Source organism: Loxodonta africana, chromosome 22 (genome assembly GCF_030014295.1).
Source record: "Loxodonta africana isolate mLoxAfr1 chromosome 22, mLoxAfr1.hap2, whole genome shotgun sequence".
Taxonomy (NCBI): Eukaryota; Metazoa; Chordata; class Mammalia; order Proboscidea; family Elephantidae; genus Loxodonta; species Loxodonta africana.
Genome location: NC_087363.1, coordinates 24,503,770 through 24,529,521, shown reverse-complemented (window position 1 = coordinate 24,529,521; position 25,752 = coordinate 24,503,770).

The following is a 25,752-nucleotide window of genomic DNA, read 5'->3' as shown; positions in this document are numbered from 1 at the left end:
CCCACCAAATTAGAAATGAGAGCTTGATCCTATTAGAAAATGTCACTCCCTCCCCCAGGCCCAACTTCGGAAGAGTCTCGACAGACTGAATGATTAGATGAAGAGAGGGTGGGTGAGGCTCAGTAAAATTGCTGGTGAGTGGAATGGGGGAAGGGAGGGGCCTGGAAATATGAAATAAATGCAAATATAGAATAAATGCTGCAAAGTTCTTTACTTGGTGCAGGTGAGCCCTCAAGACTAAGGTGCAGAATGGCCGAGGCCATTCATTCATCATTATTTAGCAATGCATTTCCTGACAAAGGAAGTAGACATGGCTTCTCTTCCAAAAAGCTCCCAGGCTTCCGGGGAGACAGCAGTTGCTGCTGAGTCTTCTCTAATTCACCAGTCCAGGGCTGCCTAGAGAGAGAGCTCATTGGGCTGAGCTGGGACTGCCCATGGCTGTGTAAAGCCTACTTTGCGGCCAAGAATGTCTTCCTTCTTCTCTTGGGAAGTCCTTGCAGAATGCAGTCACATAATAAATGCTCCCTCCTTTCCCCTGCTCCTTTTCTCAGCCTGTGCTGGGGCCCAGGATGACCGGAGGTCAGTAGACGGGCTTGTGGGGTTCTTGGTCCTATGGAAACCCACCTCCTTGAGCCTTCTCCACTCTTCATTCTTAAGTTGCCGTGTACTAGCCCTTCCCCAAAAGAACCAAGAAACTCTAGAATGCCAGAGAAGTGCGGAAGCATCTCATTTACCCCCTCCCACATTTTACAGAATAATCTAACGCCTAGGGAAGTAATTGACTGACCAAGAGTTCTGCAGTTCCTTGTTCCCCACAATCAGTAATTTTTTCTCATCCAGTCACCTTCTAGAAAAAAGGAGGCGGAGCTACCCCTACAGCAATGTTCATCGTAGCACTTCACAATAGCCAAAATGTGGAAACAACCAAAATGTCCATCAACAGATGAATGGATAAGAAAAATGCAGTATATACATTCAATGGAATATTTCTCAACCATAAAGAGAAATGAAGTCCTCATACATGGTACAACATGGCTGAACCTTGAAAACATTCTGAGTGAAATAAATCAGTTGTAAAGGAACAAACACTGTATGATCTCATTTATATGAAATAAGCAAATGTGTAAAAACCAAAAATTATTAGTGGTTACCAGGGATGGGGGGGTGGAAGGGGGAGTTTTTGTTTCGGTGCATAGAATTCTTGTCAGTGGCTGTGGAACAATTTGGAAAAGGGAATAATTTACAACTGGAAGAAGGTAATCAGTGTCACTGAATTATACATGTAGAAATTATGAATCGGCATATGTTTGGTTGTGTATATTTCCATCACAATCATAATAATTTAAAACTACCCCAAAACTTACTGGCTTAAAACAACAACAAAACAAAACAAAAATGAGACAGAGCTGTTGAGTCCATTCATTCATTCCACTAACAGCTATGAGCTAACCCTGTATGTTTGGCTCTGCTCTGGGAGCTGTGGATGCAAATATGAGTGACACAGCCCCTCTCTTTGAGGGGTTCACACTCTATGTGATGATGACAAAGAAACAAATCCATCGAAATGAATAAGTTATGAGGGCTGTGAATGAGGCACATTAGGAGATTCCTAGGAAGGTAGGGAGGTAAGCACAGGTTTACTGAGAAGCTTATCTGGTCTTCAAGGTGACTGCACGGCTTGCCAGGGGCTGGAATTGGTGTGAGGACAACAGGACGGGGAATGGAGGGGAGCTAATGGTGGCTAAAGAGCTCTAGTGGTACTGTGGTTAAGTGTTTGGCTGCTAACCAAAAGGTCGGCAGTTCAAATCCACCAGCCCATCCTCAGAAACCCTACGGGGCAGTTTTACTCTGTCCTATAGGGTCGCAATGAGTTGGAATTGACCTGGAAGGCAACAGGTTTTTTTTAGAGATGAGGAGGGAGGGGAAAGTCATTACGCATTAACTCCTCAGAGTTTAATTTTCCTAAACTGCAAATCTAATTATGCAATTCTTTAGCTTAAATCTCTTGATTACTCTTTATTGCCCTCAGAGGGGGTATTTACTTTGTTCATTATAAGGAAAAAAGCACGGAGGCAACTGAGACTGGAGGCAGGAAGATCCTCTGGAGGCCAACACAGGAGCCTGGCAAGGAGATGATGGGCCTGAACCAGACAATAGAGTTCAACATGTTTAGAAAGGAGATGATGGGAGACCACAGAGCCTACCAAGAGCACTTGGCATCAAGGTGGAGAACGTGCCTTTATCAAGATCGCCTCCCTCATCTCCAAGTTAGGCCCAAGCCCCTGATCCAAGCTTCCAGAGGGTGCTGCTGTGAACTCTAAAGGGGTCTTTCCCCCTCTCTGGCTCTGAAACTCCCCAATTTTAACATGAGATGATATTACCATCTTGTTTCGGTCACTTGAACTAGCACAAAGGCAAAGTAAGTATATAAGACCATTTCACTTTGGAGTCAGATAATTTCTGTTGTTGCTAATTGCAATCGAGTCAGCTCCAACTCATAATGATATTACATATAAGAGAAAGAAATGTTCGATCCTGTGCCACCTTCGTGATTATGGTTGGTGTGTTTGAGTCCATTGTCACAGCTATTGAATCAAAAACATTTTCTTTGGTGGAGAACTTTTGGTTAGCAGCCAAGTGCTTCAACCACTGCCCAATCAGGGCTCCTAGTCCAACTGCAAACCCCCAAAAAGCAAACCCGTTGCCATCAAGTCAATTCCAACTCGTAGTGACCCTGTAGGACAGAGTAGAACTGCCCCATAGGATTTCAAGGAGTGGCTGGTGGATTCGAGCTGTGGACCTTTTGATTAGCAGCCAAGCTCTTAACCACTGTGTCACCAGGGATCCAGTCCATCTCCACCTGGGTCAAAATCTTGCTTCCTTTATTAACGGCGTGGATGTGATATTTCTAAGTCTTAGTTTCCTTATCTACAAAATGGGATAATACTAACGTCCCAGGTTATCTTCAGGAGTAAATGAGAAGATGCATGCACAGTGCCTGGCACATTGTAAGTACTCAACAACTGGTATTTACTATTGTTATAAGGAACCTGGTGACACAATGGTTAAGCTCTTGGCTGCTAACTGAAAGGTTGGCAGTTCGCACCCAACAGTGACTTCATGGGTGAAAAGACCTGGCAATATGCTCCTGTAAAGGTTACAGCCTTGGAAAACTTATGGATATTCTGCTCTATCCTATAGGGTTGCAATGAGTCTGAATTGACTCAACAGCACACAACAACAACATTATTGTTATGTCTTCTTCTCCCTGTCATGTTCCTGGACTCCCCTCACCAGGAGGTAAAGCACTCACACATAGACAAAACGGACAGATCAGAGATACGGAATGATTTAGCCAAGGTCACAAAATAAATTAATAAAGGATGGTACTGCTCAGTCTAGGAGTTTCCAAGCTGCTTCTGAGCCAGACTGCAGTCTCATTAAGAATTATTATTACTCTTCTTCCATTTGAGCCATTTACACAGCATCTTTATGGTCTTGGCCAATTCAGAACTGAAGGAATAATCAGAGTTAAGAAGTTTTCTGACATTGAAATAAGCTGAAGGATAAGTGTTCCTGATAGAATGACTTTCCCCACCTAGTGTAATTGCCTGTTGCTGGGAAAATACTCACATTATTTACAAAATTGAGGGGAACTGGCAATTCATTATCATTTTATTAGAAATAGTATTTACAATCCATAGATGTAAAGTCATCATGTTTTCTGGAATGGGATGGTTAAGAATAAGAAACAGATCTATGGAGACTGTAATGCAGTCTTTAGGAAGTTAGAATGAAATAAAATCATTTAGAACACGAGACGCACAATGCTAAGAGAAGTCACTGAGATAAACAAAGTTACATGGTCAAGATATTCTACCCATTCCTGCCTTGTTATGTTTGTTTTGGGGCAATTATTACCCTTTTGATGTCATATAATTGGTTGTTCTAAGGAGCACGTTCCTCTTGAGTGCTATTTTTTATTTTATGGGCTTGTCTATTATTTGGCTGGAAGGTGTTCTCTGAGAATGGCTTCAGTTCCAGGTCAGAAGGGTGGCTTAGGGCCATAGTCTCAGGGGTTCCTCCAGTCTGTCAGTCCAGTAAGTCTAGTCTTTTTCGTGAATTTGATATTTTATTCTACATTTTTTACCCACTCTGTCCAGGAGCCTCTGTTGTCATCCCAGTCAGAGTGGTTGTTGGTGGTAGCCATCTAATTCTTCTGGTTTTGTGGTGGTGTAGCCTGAGGTTCATGTGGTCCATTGGCCCTTTGGACTAGCTGCCATCATAAGTCTTTGGTTTTCTTAACTCTCCTTTGCTTCAGGCAGGAAGAGACCAATAGTTATATCTTAAGATGGCTGCTCAGAAGCTCTTAAGACCCCAAACGCTGCTCACCAAAGTAGGTTGCAGAACATTGTCTTTATGAACTATGTTGTGCCAATTGACATAGATATCCCCTGAGCCTACGACCCTTTGCTTTGGAGCCTAGAAACTTCATTCTGTGAGGTGTTTGGTTATATCTAAGAGGTTTCTCAAACTGTGCCCTTTGTGTGCTCTATATTAATACATTAATATATAAGGAGCACCTACAGTCACCTATATAGAAATATCCATCATTAAACCTCTAACTGCAGGTAAATATGATCCCTTATACCCTCCCCACACCTCTTGACATATCTACCTATGTATTCATTTATGAATTATCATCTGTTAGTACTTTTTTTGCAGGATTGTCTATGCTATAGTAGTTACCACAGTTGCCCTTGCATTCCTCTCGGTGTCATCTCTTGCCTTGGTCATGTTGTGCTGACTTCTCCCATGCTGTGTGTTGCCTTTCCCTTCACCAGTATTAACACGTGTCTTCTATTTGGTAATTTTCTCTCCCTTCCCCTCCCATCCCTAGTAACCACCAAAGGATTTATTTTTATTTTTCTGTGCGTAAACCTTTTGTTGTTTCTTTGCAATTAGTGATCTCATACAATATTTTTCCTTTTGTGATTGATATATTTCATTCAGCATAATGTCCTCCAAATCCATCCATGTTGTGAGATGTTTCCTGGATTCATCATTATGCTTTATCGTTGCCTAGTATTCCATCATGTGTATATAACACAGTTTGTTAATCTATTCATTGGTCGATGGGCACTTAGGTTGTTTCCATTTTTTTGCTATTGTGAATAAGGCTGCAATGAACATGTGTGTACACACTTTATTCATGTCACGGCTCTTATTTCTTTAAGGTATATGCCTAGGAGTGGGATTGCTGCATCATATGGTATTTCTATTTCTAGCTTTTTGAGGAAGCCCCATACCATCATTTTCCATAGTGGTTGTACCATTTTACATTTCCACCAGCAGTGTATAAGAGTTGCAGTCTCCCCACAAACTTGCCAACAGTTGTTATTTTCTGAGTTTTTTTTTTTTTTTTTTTGATTAGTGCCAGTAATGTCGGGGTGAGATGGTATCTCACTATGGTTTTGATTTACATCTCTATAAATGCTTTCATCATACATGAAAAGAGCAAAAGTTTACTAAAAAGATATGAAAGAAAAGACCAAAATGGATGTCAGAAGAGACTCTAAAACTTGCTCTTAAATGTAGGGTACAAAAACAAAAACCAAACCCAGTACCTTCGAGTTGATTCCGACTCATAGCGACACTATAGGACAGAGTAGAGCTGCCCTGTGGAGTTTCTAAGGAGCACCTGGCAGATCTGAGCTGCCAGCCCTTTGGTTAGCAGCCATAGCACTTAACCACTACGCCACCAAGGTTTCCAAATGTAGGGTAGCTAAAGCCTATGGGAGAAATGATGAAGTAAAAGAGCTGAACAGAAAATTTCAAAGGGCGACTTGAGAAGACAAAGTATTACAATGAAATGTTCAAGGACCTTGAGTTAGAAAACCAAAAGGGAAGAACACAGTTGGCATTTTGCAGGCCAAAATAAATGAAGAAAAATTAAAGACTTGAGTTGCAATTCTGAAGGATTCTATACGCAAAATATTGAACAACCCGGAAAGCATCAAAAGAAGATGGAAGGAACACAGAGACTCACTGTACCAGAAAGAATTGATCAACGTTCAACCATTTCAGGAGGTAGCACATAATCAAGAAACAATGGTATGGAAGGAAAAAGTCCAAGCTGCACTGAAAAAAAAAAAAATTGAAGCCACTGGCAAAAAACAAGGCTCCAGAAATTGATGAAATACCGGTTGAGATGTTTCAACAAACAAATGCAGCCCTGGAAGTGCTCTCTTGTGTATGCCAAGAAATTTGGAAGACAGCTACCTGACCAAGCAACAGAAAAAGATCTACATTTGTGCCCCTTCCAAAGAAAGGTGCTCCAACAGAATGAGGAAATTATTGAACAATATCATTAATATTGGAAACCCTGGTGGCATAGAGGTTAAGTGCTGCTACCAAAAGGCCAGCAGTTTGAATCCACCAGGCACTCCTTGGAGACTCTATGGGACAGTTCTACTCTGTCCTATAGGGTCACTATGAGTTGGAATTGACTCAACAGCAACAGATTTGGTTGTTTTTTTTTTTTTTTTTTTAATCATTAATATCACACACAAGCAAAATTTTAGAAATCGTGGTAGCATAGTGGTTAAGAACTATGGCTGCTAACCAAAAGGTCAGCAGTTTGAATCCACCAGGTGCTCCTTGGAAACCGTATAGGGCAGCTCTACTCTGTCCTGTAGGGTCGCTATGAGTCAGAATGTACTTGACGGCAAAATTTTGTTGAAGATCATTCAAAAACTGTTGCAGCAGTACATCAACAGGGAACTGCCAGAAATTCAAGCCAGATTCAGAAGTGTAACAAGGGGCATCATTGCTGATGTCAGATGGATCTTAGCTGAAAGTAGAAAATACCAAAAGATGTTTACCTGTGTTTTATTGACTATGCAAAGACATTCAACTGTGTGGATCATAACAAATTATGGATAACATTGCAAAGAATGGGAATTCCAGGACACTGAATTGTGCTCATGAGGAACCTATGCTTTAGACCAAGAGGCAGTCATTTGAACTGAATTAAGGGATACCGCATGTCTTAACATTAGGAAAGATGTGCATCAGAGTTGTATCCTTTCACCATACTTATACAATCTGTATGCTGAGCAAGTAATCCAAGCAGCTGGACTATGTGAAGAATTAAGTTTTGCTTGTTTGCTTTGTATTTTTGTTGTTGAGTTGTAGGGAAAGTTCTTTGTATATTCTGAGTATTAGTCCCTTATTAGATATATAATTTACAAATATTTTATACCATTCTGTGATAGTCTTTTCACTCTCGTGACAGTGTCCTCTGATGCATAAGTTTCAATTTCGATGAAGTCCAATTTTTCTACTTTTTCTTCTGTTGCTCATGTTTTTAGTGGCCTAAGTTTCATTGCCAAGTCCATAGTCATGAAGATTTTTTCCCTAGGTTTTCTCCTAAGAGTTTTATAGTTTTAGTTCTTACATTTAGGTTTTGGATCTATTCTGAATTAATTTTTGTATATGGTGTAAGGTAAGGGTTCAACTTCTTTCTTTTGCATGTGGATATAGAGTTTTCCCAGCACCATTTGTTTCACATCTTTGTATAAAACATTTGGTTATAGTCCTAGAGAACACATACATAGACATGCACACATTAAATTAGGGAAATAATGAGGAAATACGTTCTTGTATTAATATGTGCTCTAATTCTTTTTTCACTTTCCAAAATTTACAAACTGTGCACTAATGATATCACCTAGGACTAAGAACATTTACTTAACACAAACTACTGTAGAAACTATAGTCATTTGCTCCAATTTCTTCTCAATTCTTAGGAAGCAGTGTAAACAGAATAAGAAGAAAAAATGATATTCTTTTTAGAAGGTCTGAAATGAACCTCAGGTAACAGGCATCAGTAATAATAACAAAGGCTCTCAAGTGCGAGCACTCTGATACAAAGCTAGAATTAGGAATAGCTTGACTTGGTCATCTTCCTGAGTTCTCATGAAACACAGAGAACCTACAATTCTAAAAAGTTTAGATTTAATGGCACTGTGCTTTTAGTGTGAATGTCTTCCCCTAAGATATGAGAGACCTGAGAATGTATGCAGAAATGAATGAGTCAGTGCAGAGATTGAATATGATATTAAAATAGTTTCAGGAAGAAAGTGGAGATAAGACTAATGGTTAGAGTAGAGACTGCCACTGAACTCAAGTTGACGGATTTGAATCTTTTCCACATGATCTGAAGATTCAGAAGCATCTTGCTTATCAAATGCTTTTGATTAAAGTTCTCCAACTAAAGAAAAATATTCAAACACCAACACAAAGTTTAGGCACACTGTCATGGAAGGCCTTTTAATGGAGGTTATTCTTTATTCCTCACAACTAGACCAATAAGCAACATCAGGATAAATGGAAAAAATACTGAAGTTGTTGAGGATTTAATTTTACTTGGATCCACAATCAATGCCCGTGGAAGCAGCAGTCAAGAAATCAAAAGACTTATTGCACTGGGCAAATCTGCTGGAAAAGACCTCTTTAAAGGGTTAAGAAGCAAAGATGTCACTTTGAGGACTAAAGTGCACCTGACTCAAGCCATGGTATTTTCAACTGCCTCATATGCATTCGAAAGCTGGACAATGAATAAAGAAGACTGAAGAACTGATGTCTTTGAATTATGGTATTGGCAAGGAATATACCATGGACTTCCAGAAGAATGAACAAATCTATCTTGGAAGAAGAACAGCCAGAAAGCTGCTTGGAAGGATGGGTGGCAAGACTTTGTCTCACATACTTTGGATATGTTATTAGGAGGGGCCAACCCCTGGAGAAGGACATCATGCCTAGTAGAGTAGAGGGTCAATGGAAGAGAGGAAGATCCTCAATGGGATGGACTGACAAAGTGGCTGCAACGATATGAGCATGGCACAGGACTGGGCTGTGTTTCGTTCTGTTGTACATAGGGTTTCTATGAGTTGGAACCAACTCGATGGCACCTAACAACAACAATTCGTGATTTAGTTATCCATTTTCCCCTCTTCAAACAGGCCTTCTAAGACCACTGCCTTTAAAGTGGCCCCATGCCTAAGTATCCTAAAGCATATTTCTTCAAATCATTCACAAAATTGTAAATTCATGTTTACCAACTATTCATTATATAACTTCATTTCACCATTACAATGTACACTCAATGTGGACAGGAGCTCAACATACAGTAGGCTCTCACTTGATTCTTAAATAATTTTGCTGCATTGGAAACTTTCTCTCAATCTACAATTCCTAGGAAAAGATGGAATGTGCTTTAAAACACAACCAAAAGGACATCATCAGGAATGGCATAGTAAGAACCTCCAAAAATCAACTCTCCATAAAAGCAATGAGAAAACTGGGGTAAAATAGTAAAAAATCAACTTTTTCAAAATACTGAAAATTATCCACAGGCTTCCAACAATAGCAGGATTGTTTATTCAGGATAGATGGCTGAATCTCAGTTAAAAAAAAAAAACAAAAAACAAGTTTTGTGGCATTTAAAATTGCCCTATTTTCATCCTCTACCCCCGGCTCTGCAGTAGCCCTGAAATCATGGTGAAAACCAGAAGCCTCATAGCCGCTGCCCAGGGTAGAACAGATTTAGAGCTCCCAAAGGGCACTGTCCCCAGAGAATTATCATTATTAAACCTGTCTGGCAGTGTTCCCTGGAAACTCTCACTTGAGGGCTTGTATCCATTTGACCTGACTGAAAGCTCCCACACTGAGAACATTTTCTTCCCTAGGTCATTTGTCAAAAACAATCAGTGGCAGTTGTTTTAATTTGCAAACGCCTGACATAATGATACAGTTGGGGCAAACAAGAGTCTAACCAAAAACCCTAAAAGTAAAAGCTAGCAATAGGGTATCCATCAGGGATTTGAAAAGCTCTGATGTTCCTGGGAAGGCACAGGGCTGTGTACATGCCCAGGAGAGACTTTAGAAGGTTCTAGATTCACCTTGAGTGATATTGAAGCTATCTACAGTAAAACATGAAGGCTAAGGGAGAATTGTAAACTGCCTGCCTGACCATGGAAGTCATGGCCCAACACACACACACACACAGCCACAGAAGGAGCCAGCATAGGCTGGGAGACTTATTGGTTCTGGGCATTTAAGGAAGCCTCTGTCCAAACCACTAAGTTAATGGAGCCAAGAGTTAAGTGACTACACATGAGAAAGAATACAGACTTTACAGAATTAGTTCAGAAAGGCCACTAAACAAACAAACAGCAATAACAACAACCAGCCACAACAGTCACATCAAAAAACCCCGGTGGGAGAATAGTCTGATTTCCAGAGTTACCATATTATATTATTCAAAATATCTTGTTTAAACAAAAACAACAACAAAAATATGACAAATACAAAGGCCAAGAAATTATGACTTACACACAGGAAATAAAGCAATCAACAGTAACTGTTGCTGAGTAAGCCCAGGTGTTGGAATTACTAGACAAAGACTTTGTATCATCTATTTTAAATATGTTCAAAGAGATAAAGAAAACCATGTTTAAGAGCTAAAGGGAAGTATAGAATGTCTCAACAAATAGAGAATATCAACAAAGACATAGGAATTATTATTTTTTTAATAGAAATTCTAGAGTTTGAAAGTCCAATAGTCAAAATGAAAAATTTTACAATAGCAGCTCAAAACCAGATTTGAGCAGAGAGACAAAAGAATTAGCAAACTCAAAGATAGGTAAATGGAGATTATTCAGTCTAGGGACTAGAAAGAAAAAAAATAATGAAGTAAAATGAACAGAGCCTCAGCGACCTGTGGGACATGACCAAGCACATCAACATACACATAATGAGAATCTCGGAAAGTGAGAAGGAGCAGGAAGAATACTTGAAGAAAAAAATAGTCAAAAATTCCTAAATTTGATGAAAAGCATTAATCTACACATACAAAAAGTTCGATAAACTCTAAGTCAGATAAACTCAAAGAGATCTACGCCTAAACATATTTTCATTGTTGAAAGACAAATGCAAAGAGGGAATCTTGCAAGCAGCAAGAGAGAAGTGACTCATCATGTACAATTGATCCTGAATAATATTAAAATCTGATTTCTCATCAGAAACTATGGATGCCAGAAGGCAGTGGGACAATACATTCATCTCACTAAGAAAAAATGACTGTCAACCAAGAATTCTATATCCAGAAAAACTATTCTTTAAAAATGAAGAAGCATATATAGGAGCCAAAGTTTATTAGTGGTTACCAGGGGTAAGCGGGAGAGAGGGGGAAAGGGAGACCAAATTGCTTAGGGAACACTGAGTTTCTGTTAAGGGTGATGGAAAATTTTGGAAATGTATAGTGTTGATGTTTGAACAACATGGTGGACATAATTATTGTCATTGAACTGTACATGTAAACAATATTGAAATGTAAAATTTTTTGTTATATATTTACCAGATTTTTAAAATTTAAAAGGTAAACTAACCAGATATGTGTGATTCCATTTCTGAACTCTCTGTTCTGCTTTACTGACTTATGTTTCTGTTGCTTTGTAATACCATGCTGCCTTGATTATGGTAGCTTTATAGTGAGTCTTAATATTGGGTAGTGTAATTCCTTCAAATTTGTCATTTTTTTTTTCAAAATTGTTTTGCTTATTTTAATTCCTTGGTCTTCCCACATAAATTTTAGAATCATCTATGTCTACAAAAGATTCTCCTGAGACTTCTACTGAGATTGCATTGAATCTAGAAATCAATTCGAGGGAAGATTGATATCTTAGCAATATTGGGTTTTGATGAATAAATACGGTATGTCTCATGATTTATTTAGATCTTCTTTCAACGGTGTTTTCTAGATTTTAGCATAGACAGCCTGCACATATTTTAACAGAATTATGCCTGAGTATTTCATATTTGGTAAGATATAGGAGGTGATACTGCTTTAAAATTTTTTATTTCCAATTGTCCATAATTAGTACATATAAACAGGATTTTGAAAATGTTAACCTTATATTCTGAGACCTTTATAAACTCACTTATTAGTTATTTAGGCTATTTCAAAGGTTGCTTGGGGTTTTCTACATAAACATTTATGATATCTGCAAATAGAGCAAGTTGTATTTTTTCCTCTCCAGTTTGGTTTCTATTTCATTTTCTTACCTTACTGCAATGGCAAGGACTAGAAGTGGTGAATAGATGTAGTGATAGTGGACATACTAGCCTTGTTCATGATGTTTGAGGGAAAGCATTCAGTCTTTCTCCACTAAGTATGTTGGCTGTTGAATTTTTGTAAAAAAAAAAAAAAATAGACATTATTAAATTAAAGAAGTCCCCTTCTATTCCTTGTTTCCTGAGGTTTTTTTTTTTTTACCACAAATGTATGCTGAATTACATCAAATCCTTTTTTTTTTATTAACTTTTATTGAGCTTCAAGTGAACGTTTACAAATCAAGTCAGACTGTCACATATAAGTTTATATACATCTTACTCCTTACTCCCACTTGCTCTCCCCCTAATGAGTCAGCCCTTCCAGTCTCTCCTTTCGTGACAATTTTGCCAGCTTCCAACTCTCTCTATCCTCCCATCCCCCCTCCAGACAGGCGATGCCAACACAGTCTCAAGTGTCCACCTGATATAATTAACTCACTCTTCTTCATCTCTCACCTACCCACTGTCCAGTCCCTTTCATGTCTGATAAGTTGTCTTCGGGAATGGTTCCTGTCCTGTGCCAACAGAAGGTTTGGGGACCATGCCCGTCGGGATTCCTCTAATCACAGTCAGACCACTGAGTATGTTATTTTTACGAGAATTTGGGATCTGCATCCCACTGATCTCCTGCTCCCTCAGGGGTTCTCTGTTGTGCTCCCTGTCAGGGCAGTCATCGATTGTGGCCGGGCACCAACTAGTTCTTCTGGTCTCAGGATAATGTAGGTCTCCGGTTCATGTGGCCCTTTCTGTCTCTTGGGCTCTTAGTTGTCGTGTGACCTTGGTGTTCTTCATTCTCCTTTGCTCCAGGTGGGTTGAGACCAATTGATGCATCTTAGATGGCCACTTGTTAGCATTTAAGACCCCAGACGCCACATTTCAAAGTGGGGTGCAGAATGTTTTCATAACAGAATTATTTTGCCAATTGACTTAGAAGTCCCCTTAGAGCATGGTTCCTAAACCCCCGCCCTTGCTCCGCTGACCTTTGAAGCATTCATTTTATCCCGGAAACTTCTTTGCTTTTGGTCCAGTCCAATTGGGCTGACCTTCCATGTATTGACTGTTGTCCTTCCCTTCACCTAAAGCAGTTCTTATCTACTAATTAATCAATAAAAAACCCTCTCCCTCCCTCCCTCCCTCCCCGCCTCGTAACCACAAAAGTATGTGTTCTTCTCAGTTTATACTATTTCTCAAGATCTTATAATAGTGGTCTTATACAATATTTGTCCTTTTGCCTCTGACTGATTTCGCTCAGCATGATGCCTTCCAGGTTCCTCCATGTTATGAAATGTTTCACAGATTCGTCACTGTTCTTTATTGGTGCGTAGTATTCCATTGTGTGAATATACCACAGTTTATTTACCCATTCATCCGTTGATGGACACCTTGGTTGCTTCCAGCTTTTTGCTATTGTAAACAGAGCTGCAATAAACATGGGTGTGCATGTATCTGTTTGTGTGAAGGCTCTTGTTTCTCTAGGGTATATTCAGAGGAGTGGGATTTCTGGGTAGTATGGTAGTTCTATTTCTAACTGTTTAAGGTAACGCCAGATAGATTTCCAAAGTGGTTGTACCATTTTACATTCCCACCAGCAGTGTATAAGAGTTCCAATCTCTCTGCAGCCTCTCCAACATTTATTATTTTGTGTTTTTTGAATTAATGCCAGCCTTGTTGGAGTGAGATGGAATCTCATCGTAATTTTAATTTGCATTTCTCTAATGGCTAATGATCGAGAACATTTTCTCATGTGTCTGTTAGCTGCCTGAATATCTTCTTTACTGAAGTGTGTGTTCATTTCCTTTGCCCACTTCTTGATTGGGTTGTTTGTCTTTTTGTGGTTGAGTTTTGAGAGAATCATGTAGATTTTAGAGATCAGGCGCTGGTCGGAGATGTCATAGCTGAAAATTCTTTCCCAGTCTGTAGGTGGTCTTTTTACTCTTTTGGTGAAGTCTTTAGATGAGCATAGGTGTTTGATTTTTAGGAGCTCCCAGTTATCTGGTTTCTCTTCGTCATTTTGGTAATGTTTTGTATTCTGTTTATGCCTTGTATTAGGGCTCCTAGGGTTGTCCCTATTTTCTCTTCCATGATCTTTATCGTTTTAGTCTTTATGTTTAGGTCTTTGATCCACTTGGAGTTAGTTTTTGTGCTTGGTGTGAGGTATGGGTCCTGTTTCATTTTTTTGCAAATGGATATCCAATTATGCCAGCACCATTTGTTAAAAAGACTATCTTTTCCCCAATTAACTGACACTGGGCCTTTGTTAAATATCAGGTGCTCATATGTGGTTGGATTTATATCTGAGTTCTCAATTCTGTTCCATTGGTCTATGTGCCTGTTGTTGTACCAATACCAGGCTGTTTTGACTACTGTGGCTGTATAATAGCTTCTGAAATCAGGTAGCGTGAGGCCTCCCACTTTCTTCTTCTTTTTCAGTAATGCTTTGCTTATCTGAGGCTTCTTTCCCTTCCATATGAAGTTGGTGATTTGTTTCTCTATCACCTTAAAAAATGACATTGGAATTTGGATCGGAAGTGCATCGTATGTATAGATGGCTTTTGGTAGAATAGACATTTTTACTATGTTAAGTCTTCCTATCCATGAGCAAGGTATGTTTTTCCACTTAAGTATGACCTTTTTAATTTCTTGTAGTAGAGCTTTGTAGTTTTCTTTGTATAGGTCTTTTACATCCTTGGTAAGATTTATTCCTAAGTACTTTATCTTCTTGGGGGCTACTGTGAATGGTATTGATTTGGTTATTTCCTCTTCGATGTTCTTTTTGTTGATGTAGAGGAATCCAAGTGATTTTTGTATGTTTATCCTATATCCTGAGACTCTGCCAAACTCTTCTATTAGTTTCAGTAGTTTTCTGGAGGATTCCTTAGGGTTTTCTGTGTATAAGATCATGTCATCTGCAAATAGAGATAATTTTACTTCCTCCTTGCCAATCCGATGCCCTTTATTTCTTTGTCTAGCCTAATTGCCCTGGCTAGGACTTCTAGCACGATGTTGATTAAGAGCGGTGATAAAGGGCATCCTTGTCTGGTTCCCGTTCTCAAGGGAAATGCTTTCAGGCTCTCTCCATTTAGAGTGATATTGGCTGTTGGCTTTGCATAAATACCCTTTATTATGTTGAGGAATTTTCCTTCAATTCCTATTTTGGTGAGAGTTTTTATCATAAAAGGGTGTTGGACTTTGTCAAATGCCTTTTCTGCATCAATTGATAAGATCATGTGGTTTTTGTCTTTTGTTTTATTTATGTGATGGATTACATTAATGGTTTCTCTGATATTAAACCAGCCTTGCATACCTGGTATAAATCCCACTTGATCGTGGTGAATTATTTTTTTGATATGTTGTTGAATTCTATTGGCTAGAATTTTGTTGAGGATTTTTGCATCTATGTTCATGAGGGATATAGGTCTGTAATTTTCTTTTTTTGTAATGTCTTTACTTGGTCTTGGTATCAGGGAGATGGTGGCTTCATAGAATGAGCTGGGTAGTATTCCGTCATTTTCTATGCTTTGAAATACCTTTAGTAGTAGTGGTGTTAACTCTTCTCTGAAAGTTTGGTAGAACTCTGCAGTGAAGCCGTCCGGGCCAGGGCTTTTTTTTCGTTGGGAGTTTTTTGATTACCGTTTCAATCTCCTTTTTTGTTATGGGTCTATTTAGTTGTTCTCCTTCTGAATGTGTTAGTTTAGGTAGGTAGTGTTTTTCCAGAAATTCATCCATTTCTTCTCGGTTTGCAAATTTGTTAGAGTACAATTTTTCGTAATAATCTGATATGATTCTTTTAATTTCAGTTGGGTCTGTTGTGATGTGGCCCTTCTCGTTTCTTATTCCGGTTATTTGTTTCCTTTCGTGTATTTCTTTAGTCAGTCTAGCCAATGGTTTATCAATTTTGTTAATTTTTTCAAAGAACCAGCTCTTGGCTTTGTTAATTCTTTCAATTGTTTTTCTGTTCTCTAATTCATTTAGTTCAGCTCTAATTTTTATTATTTGTTTTCTTCTGGTGCCTGATGGATTCTTTTGTTGCTCACTTTCTATTTGTTCAAGTTGTAGGGACAGTTCTCTGATTTTGGCTCTTTCTTCTTTTTGTATGTGTGCATTTATCGATATAAATTGGCCTCTGAGCACTGCTTTTGCTGTGTCCCAGAGGTTTTGATAGGAAGTATTTTCATTCTCGTTGCGTTCTATGAATTTCCTTATTCCCTCCTTGATGTCTTCTATAACCCAGTCTTTTTTCAGGAGGGTATTGTTCATTTTCCAAGTATTTGATTTCTTTTCCCTAGTTTTTCTGTTATTGATTTCTAGTTTTATTGCCTTGTGGTCTGAGAAGATGCTTTGTAATATTTCGATGTTTTGGACTCTGCAAAGGTTTGTTTTATGACCTAATATGTGGTCTATTCTAGAGAATGTTCCATGTGCGCTAGAAAAAAAAGTATACTTTGCAGCAGTTGGGTGGAGAGTTCTGTATAAGTCAATGAGGTCAAGTTGGTTGATTGTTGTCATTAGGTCTTCCGTGTCTCTATTGAGCTTCTTACTGGATGTCCTGTCCTTCTCCGAAAGTGGTGTATTGAAGTCTCCTACTATAGTTGTGGAGGTGTCTATCTCACTTTTCAGTTCTGTTAAAATTTGATTTATGTATCTTGTAGCCCTGTCATTGGGTGCATAATATTTAATATGGTTATGTCTTCCTGATCAATTGTCCCTTTTATCATTATGTAGTGTCCTTCTTTATCCTTTGTGGTGGATTTAAGTCTAAAGTCTATTTTGTCAGAAATTAATATTGCTACTCCTCTTCTTTTTTGCTTGTTGTTTGCTTGATATATTTTTTTCCATCCTTTGAGTTTTAGTTTGTTTGTGTCTCTAAGTGTAAGGTGTGTCTCTTGTAGGCAGCATATAGACGGATTGTGTTTCTTTATCCAGTCCGAGACTCTCCGTCTTTTTTTTGGTGCGTTTAGTCCATTTACATTCAGCGTAATTATAGATAAATAAGTGTTTAGTGTTGTCATTTTGATGCCTTTTTATGTGTGTTGTTGACAGTTTCATTTTTCCACATACTTTTTTGTGCTGAGACGTTTTTCTTAGTAAATTGTGAGATCCTCATTTTCATAGTGTTTGACTTTATGTTTGTTGAGTTGTTATGTTTTTCTTGGCTTTTATCTTGAGTTATGGAGTTGTTATACCTCTTTGTGGTTACCTTAATATTTACCCCTATTTTTCTAAGTAAAAACCTAACTTGTATTGTTCTATATCGCCTTGTATCACTCTCCATATGGCAGTTCTATGCCACCTGTATTTTGTCCCTCTTTTTGATTATTTTGATCTTTTACATTTTGACTTCAGTGATTCCCTGTTATGAGCATTTTTTTTAATTAATCTTAATTGGTTTTTGTGATTTCCCTATCTGAGTTGATATCAGGATGTTCTGTTTTGTGACCTCGTGTTGTGCTGGTATCTGATATTATTGGTTTTCTGACCAAACAATATCCTTTAGCATTTCTTGTAGCTTTGGTTTGGTTTTTGCAAATTCTCTAAACTTGTGTTTATCTGTAAATATCTTAATTTCACCTTCATATTTCAGAGAGAGTTTTGCCGGATATATGATCCTTGGCTGGCAGTTTTTCTCCTTCAGTGCTCTGTATATGTCGTCCCATTCCCTTCTTGCCTGCATGGTTTCTGCTGAGTAGTCTGAACTTATTCTTATTGATTCTCCCTTGAAGGTGACCTTTCTTTTCTCCCTGGCTGCTTTTAAAACTTTCTCTTTATCTTTGGTTTTGGCAAGTTTGATGATAATATGTCTTGGTGTTTTTCTTTTTGGATCAATCTTAAATGGGGTTCGATAGATACCCTTTCATCTTTCATGATGTCAGGGAAGTTTTCTGTCCGGAGATCTTCAACTATTTTCTCTGTGTTTTCTGTCCTCCCTCCCTGTTCTGGGACTCCAATCACACGCAAGTTATCCTTCTTGATAGAGTCCCACATGATTCTTAGGGTTTCTTCATTTTTTTAAATTCTTTTATCTGTTTTTTTTTCAGCTATGTTGGTGTTAATTCCCTGGTCCTCCAGATGTCCCAGTCTGCATTCTAATTGCTCGAGTCTGCTCCTCTGACTTCCTATTGCATTATCTAATTCTGTAATTTTATTGTTCATCTTTTGGATTTCGACATGCTGTCTCTCTATGGATTCTTGCAACTTATTAATTTTTCCACTACGTTCTTGAATAATCTTTTTGAGTTCTTCAACAGTTTTATCAGTGTGTTCCTTGGCTTTTTCTGCAGTTTGCCTTATTTCGTTTCTGATGTCTTGAAGCATTCTGTAAATTAGTTTTTTATATTCTGTATCTGATAATTCCAGGATTGTATCTTCATTTGGGAAAGATTTTGATTCTTTTGTTTGGGGGATTGTAGAAGCTGTCATGGTCTGCTTCTTTATGTGGTTTGATATGGACTGCTGTCTCCAAGCCATCACTGGGAAACTTGTTTTTCCAGAAATTTCGCTGACTGGGACGCTGGCTCCAGGCTCCGAAAACAGTTGCTGCCTCCCTGTATTTGTTCATTTTCCATCTCTAAATCTGTGTTTGTTGTTCAGGGTTCGTAGATTGTTATGTATGTGATCGATTCACTTGTTTTTCCGAGTCTTTGTTGCAAGAGGGATCTGGGGTAGAGTCTACCTAGTCCGCCATCTTGGCCCCGCCAGCCCAAATCCTTTTTTAAAAAAATTGATATGATCATGTGGGTTTTCTTCTTCTCTCTGAGATTGCCCTCTCCTTATTTGAAGACCCCATAATAAGTTCACCTAAAATTAGATATTTTGCATGGGAACTTGGTTCTCCTACCACCCATCTACCCCTTATTGTTAACTTTTATGAGATCCAAGTAGACTTCAAGGGGTCTGAGAAAAGAAAGCACATATTAAATATACATTGCAAGATTGTCAATTTATATCAACAAAACTGGGAGAATGAGTTGAAGTGGATTCTTAAGATGTTTGACCAGAAATAAAGGAACACAATGATGGATCATGACAATACATTAGATATTAGAGCAAATTACCAGACTCTGAATCCAGTCCATCTGAGCAGTAGAAAGTGGCTTTAAGAGTTTGCTCATTTGTTGATTGGAGTCTGAACACAGTGGTCACCTACATTAAATGAAGTGAGATGCCAGAATTCCTTGTTATAAGTAGTGGAAAGAATCCAGTGCTTTGGAAGATAAACATTTTAGAACGTATATTTCATGCACAGTAATCTCACTTACCTCTCTAACTACGCCACTAGCCTTGCACTGTCTAATTCAGGTGCCAGTAGCCACGTGTGGCTATCTAACATTAAATGTAAATTCATTAAAAGAAAAGCAAAAATGTAGTCCCTTAGTCACAGTAGCCATATTTCAAGGACTCAATGTCACGTATGGTTAAAGGCTACAAAATTGGACAGTGTAAGGCTGGTAGAATATTCAAGAGTGGTGGTAAGTGGTAGGCTTGCACATGAAATATACATTTTAAAATGTTTATTTTCCTGACTTTTGAATAAAGATGGACTTGACCAGATACCAAAGGCCCAAATTAATTCTGCAAGCAGGTGGCTCTGACCTCCAGGGACTCTGTTGTGCTGTAATTGCACTTCTCCTTCACCCCACACCTATGTCCTCAGGAGGAGTTCCCTACAACCATGTGACCAGGAAGAAACAAAATCAGGCCTGAATTAGTAGTACTAGTCAGAAGCAGAGTGTCATAACCTGCAGGAATACAGGGGTAGCCACAAAAAGGAGGTGCTAAAATAATACCAGGTTTATTATTTCTGTAGATTTCCAATTCTTTTCACTCCAAAGCCATCTACTTGTTTTTCTAAATCCTGACCCAAATTATAATAGTTTCTTTATTAAACTTTCTGTATATTACTTTGAATGTGACATCTGTATCACCTTTGGGCCTAGACTGATGTAAATCCAACTCTAAGCAAGAATATTTTTACTATTAAGAACTCTCTGGAGAGAACTGTTTTCTGCCCACACCCAAGAGGCAGCTATCCCTGTCATCTTTCTCCAGTGGGTATATTTTCCCACACTTTACCTACCCATTGCTGTCCAGTTGATTCCGGCTCATGGCAACACTATAGGACAGTGTGGAACTGCTCCATAAGGTTTCCAAGGCTGCAAATCTTGACAAAAGCAGACTGCCACATCTTTCTCCTGCAGAGCAGCTGGTGGGTTCAAACTGCCGACCTTTCAGTTCATAGGCGAGCACTTTAACCACTGCACCACCAGGACTCCTATTCAGAGAAAATTACTTGGAGGCTATTACTTATTACCTGTCTGAGAGGCTTGGATCTTGCAGACTCTGATCTGACATACGGTTTGGAAAAAGGCCCGGTATTCCATAATGTAATCCTTTTAAATTCTATGAAGCAAATCATTAACACAGCCATTTATTGATTTTTCTGAATTTTTGGCTTAAGGGGTTTCTCTTCTATTCCAGCCACCTTAAACAAAGATTTTAAGAAAGTTGATATTGTGTTTGCAATCTTGAACATTTACGTGCTGTATGTAGAAGGAATTCTCTGCATATCTGGGCCTCTGTATTTCTGGAAAGAGAAATCCCAGCAACAATTCCATTTTTCTCCTTTAATGTAAGTTATTTAGAACGCTCAGACCCATGTGGGATCCTATGTATGCCTGTTTTCCTTTGATGAATGACATTCTTTGTGCATGATTCTACATATCCCTTCCTCTATCCACCTTCTCCACTGCCACAGAATCAAGAAAATGACTTAGCTGGCTATCCTCAATCACTGTGACTACCTTTAAATCAATTTTCCAAATGGCAATGAAAAGGATCTTTAAAAACATAGGTCTGGTTTTGTTTGTTTGTTGCACGATTTGATACTTCCTGACTTTTCATCTTTGTCTCAGTATATGCTCCTCATCACCGATTTCAGCCACACGGACTTTCTTCCCAGAAATAAAACAACATGAGGCTGTCTCAGATCCTTCCCAGATGCTGTTCCTAATGGCCTAAATGATTTCTTTGCCACCCACCCTTGTCCTTCTCCACAGACCTTTTATGGTGATTCCTTTCCTTCATCCTCCCAGTCAAAACTTCAAGTGTATTTCTACAGAGAGGTGATGGGCACTTTATAGCCAAGAAACCCACATTGCCCTTTGGAGCAACTCATATTGAGATTACATTCCCATGAGAGTACAAACTCCCCGCTTAGATCACCTTTTTTCCAAACCTCCAAAGCCAGGTGGTTAGACCCATGTCTTGTGCTTGATTGATTGTTACTCTCTCCCAGAACTTTGGATCCTTAGCTAGTGATACACTAGAGGGCCAGTTCTTTATCATATCTATTACAGTTACCACTCACGTGGTTTAGCCTTTGATATATTTTGTTTCCTACTCCTCTTGAGGATTTTTTATTTTAATCTATTTTCTGAGTCTCTTCTTCTAGCTAACTTTAAATATTAAGCTTTTTTTGTCTTGCCAATAAATTGCACTTTTTGCTTAAAATTTTATACACTTTATTTCTGGTTGCTTACAGGCAAGAACACTGACTGATACAGGTGCTTTCACTTTCAAACTAGCTTCAATCTAAATTCCTGCTTCCACCATAATTTGCTGTCCTTGCATTGTTTGGAATTGTATATTTGTGTGACCACTCATATTTTACTATCTTAGTATTGTATGTTCTCCTTGATGGCAGGGACAAAGGATATGTTGCTTCCTACTCTATCTGCACAGAGCCTGATCCATAGTAACTGCCACAGGGTCTGATTTACTGTACATAATTAAATCACTAATCTTTCCTTAAGACAGCAAAACTAATCATTCTGAGCTTGCCAATAGAATTCTTTTTATTACATTGAGGAAGATGATATAAAGTTAATTCTACTAGTTGCCATATTACACATTCAAAGAGTATATCACCAGATGGTAGAATTGATCAATTCTTGCCCCAGCATATGCTTCACTTTTTACCACCATACAGGCTATACTCATGTTATCACATATTGCTCTGTAGATGTAGCTGCCAATAGAAAAAAAAAAAAAAGATCATGAGTGGACAGAAAGGAAAGTAGGAATATCTACTGCTGATACTAAATGAGAATTTGGCAAATATAAGAACATTCTTCCCAAATCAACTGGCCCTTTGATTGTAAAGTTTACCGTTATATTTGCTTTTGAATAATTGCACAAATTTGGCAAAATGACGCTGATTATTATTCTTAAGAATGGCAATCGCAATCTGCTCTGAGGTATCACTACCTGTGATGGTTAAGGTGATGTGTCAACTTGACTACGCCATGTTTCTCAGTGGTTTGGCAGGTATATGTAATCATCCTCCATTTTGTGATCTGATGTGAGCAGCCAATTAGTTGAAAGGGGAGTTTCCTTGGTGGTGTGGCCTGCATCCAATATATATGGATGTTATAGCAAATCTCACTTTCTCGACCCTGCATTCACCTTATCATCCTCTGACCTCCAGTTCTTGGGATGTGGGCCAGCAGCCTGCTTCCTGACCTGCAGATTTGTATTTGCCAGCTCCCACAACCCTGTGAGCTAGCAGTCTGCCACCTGACCTGCAGATTTTGAGTTCATCAGACCCTTCTACCACATGAGTCAGGAGAAGCCTCCAACTGACACCTGACCCATGGATTTGGGACTTGCTGGCCTCCACAGCTGCATGAGCCATTTCCTTGAAATAAATCTCACTGTACATATTTATATATATGCTTCACTAGTTTTGCTCCTCTAGGGAATCCAGACTAAGACATTTGGTACCAGGAGTGGGGTGCTGCTCTAACAGATACCTAAAAAGTGGAAGTGGTTTTGAAATTGGATAATGGGTAGAGGCTCACAGAATTTTAAGGTGCCTAATAGTAAAGGCCTAGGTTGCCTTGAATAGGCTGTTGGTAGAATTATGGACATCAGAAACAATTCTGGTGAGGGCTCAGAAGGACATGAGGAGAGCCATAGAGAAAGTCTCTATAGTCTTAGAGAACATATACGGTGCCAGCAACAAAACATTGCTAGAAATGTGGGCATTAAATGTGCTTCTAGTGAGGCTTTAAAAGGAAATGATGAGTATGTGATTGGACAATGAAGTAAGGGTGATACTTTCCATGCAGTGGCAAAGAACTTGTTTGAATTATGTTCAAATGTTTGGTGGAAGGTAGAACTTTTAAGTGATGAACCTGGGTATTTGACCAAGGAGATTTTCAAGCAAGATCTTAAAAGGAGCTGCATGGGTTCTCCTTGCTGCTTATATTAAAATGTGAGAAGAAAGAGAAGGACTTAAAAATGAACTAAAATAAAAAAAACAATAGAGATCATGGAAGAAAAAATAGGGACAATGCTAGGGGCCCTAATACATGCTATTAATAGTATATAAACCAAAACTAACTGTACAAAAACACCAGAAGAGAAACTAGATAACGGGGAGCTCCTAAAAATTAAAGACTTACGCTCATCAAAAGACTTCACCAAGAACACCAGAGACACAAGGTAATTATGAGCCCAAGAGACAGAAAGGGCCACATAAATCAGAGACTACATCAGCCTGAGACCAGAAGAACTAGATGGTGCCTGGCTACAACAGATGACTGCCCTGGCAGGGAACACAACAGAGAACCCCTGAGGGGGCAGGAAAGCACTGGGATGCAGACCCCAAATTCTCATAAAAAGACCAGACTTAATGGTCTGACTGAGACTAGAAGGACTCCGGAGGTCATGGTCCACAGACCTTCTGTTAGCCCAAGACAGGAACCATTCCCAAAGCCAACTCTTCAGACAGGGATTGGACTGGACTATGTGATAGAAAATGATACTAGTGAAGAGTGAGCTTCTTGAATCAAGTAGACACATGAGACTAGGTGGGCATCTCCTGTCTGGAGTGGAGATGAGAGGGCAGAGGAGGTCAGAAGCTGGCCAAACATACATGAAAATAGAGAGTGGAGGGAAGAAGTGTGCTGTCTTATTAGGGGGAGAGCAACTAGGAGTATATAGCAATGTGTATATAAATTTTTGTATGAGACTGACTTGATTTGTAAACACAATAAAAATTAAAAAAACAAAAAAACTTCACCAAAAGAGTAAAAAGAGAACCTACAGTCTGGGAAAAAAATTTTCGCTATGGCATATCTGACAAAGCTCTAATCTCTAAAATCTATAGGAAAAATCCAACACTTCTACAACAAAAAGACAAATAATCCAATTAAAAAACAGGCAATGGATATGAACAGACCCTTCACCAAAGGATTCATTCAGGTGGCTAACAGACATATGTGAAAATGCTCGTGATCACTAGCCATCAGAGAAATTGCAATTCAAAACTACAATGAGATACCATCTTACTCTGACATTGCTGGCACTAATTAAAAAAACAGAAAATAACGAATGCTGGAGAGGCTGTGGGGAGATTGGAACTCTTATGCACTGCTGGTGAGAATGCAAAATGTTGCAACTATTTTAGAAAATGATATGGCACTTCCTTAAAAAGCTAGAAATAGAAATACCATAAGATCCAGCAATCCCACCTCTAGGAATATATCCTAGAGAAGAGCCGTCACATGAATAGACATATGCACACTCATGTTCATTGCAGCACTATTCACAATAACAAAAAGATGGGAACAACCTAAATCCCATCAACAGATGAATAGATAAATTATGGCACATATACACAATGGGGAAAGCCTGGTAGCGTAGTGGTTAAGTGTTACGGCTTCTAACCAAAAGGTCACCAGTTCAAATCTACCAGGTAGGTGCTCCTTGGAAACTCTATGGGGCAGTTCTACTCTGTCCTATAGGGTTGCTATGAGTTGGAATTGACTCGATGGCAATGGGTTTTTTTTTTTTTGTGCACAATAGAATACTACACAACAATAAAGAACAATGATGAATTTGCAAAACATCTCACAACATGGATGAATCTGGAGGGCATTATGCTGAGTGAAATAAATCAATCACAAAATGACAAATACTGTATGAGACCACTATTATAAAAATTCTTGAAGAGATTTACAGCAGAAAGAAAACAATCTTTGATGGTTACGATGGAGGGGTGAGGCGGGGAGGGAAAAAAACTAAACAGACAATAGAGAAGTGGTAACCTTTGGTGAAGGTAAGACAGTACACAATACTGGGGGAAGTCAGTAGAACTTGACCAAGGCAAAGTCACAGAAGCTCCGCAGACACATTCAAATTCCCTGAGGGACTGAGTTACTGGGCTGAGGGCTGGGGATCATGGTCTTGGGGGACATTTAGCTCAACTGGCATAACAGTTTATAAAGAAAATGTTCTACGTCCTTCTTTGGTGGGTAGCGTCTGGGGTCTTAAAAGCTTGTGAGCAGCCACCTAAGATAAATCTACTGGTCCCACTTCATCTGGAGCAAGGGAGAATGAAGAAAACCAAAGACACAAGGGAAAGATTAGTCCAAAGGACTAATGGACCACAACTACCACAGCCTCCACCGGAGTCCACCACAACTAGATGGCACCCAGCTACTACCACTGACTTCTCTGACAGGGATCACAATAGAGGGTCCCAGACAGAGCTGGAGAAAAATATAGAATAAA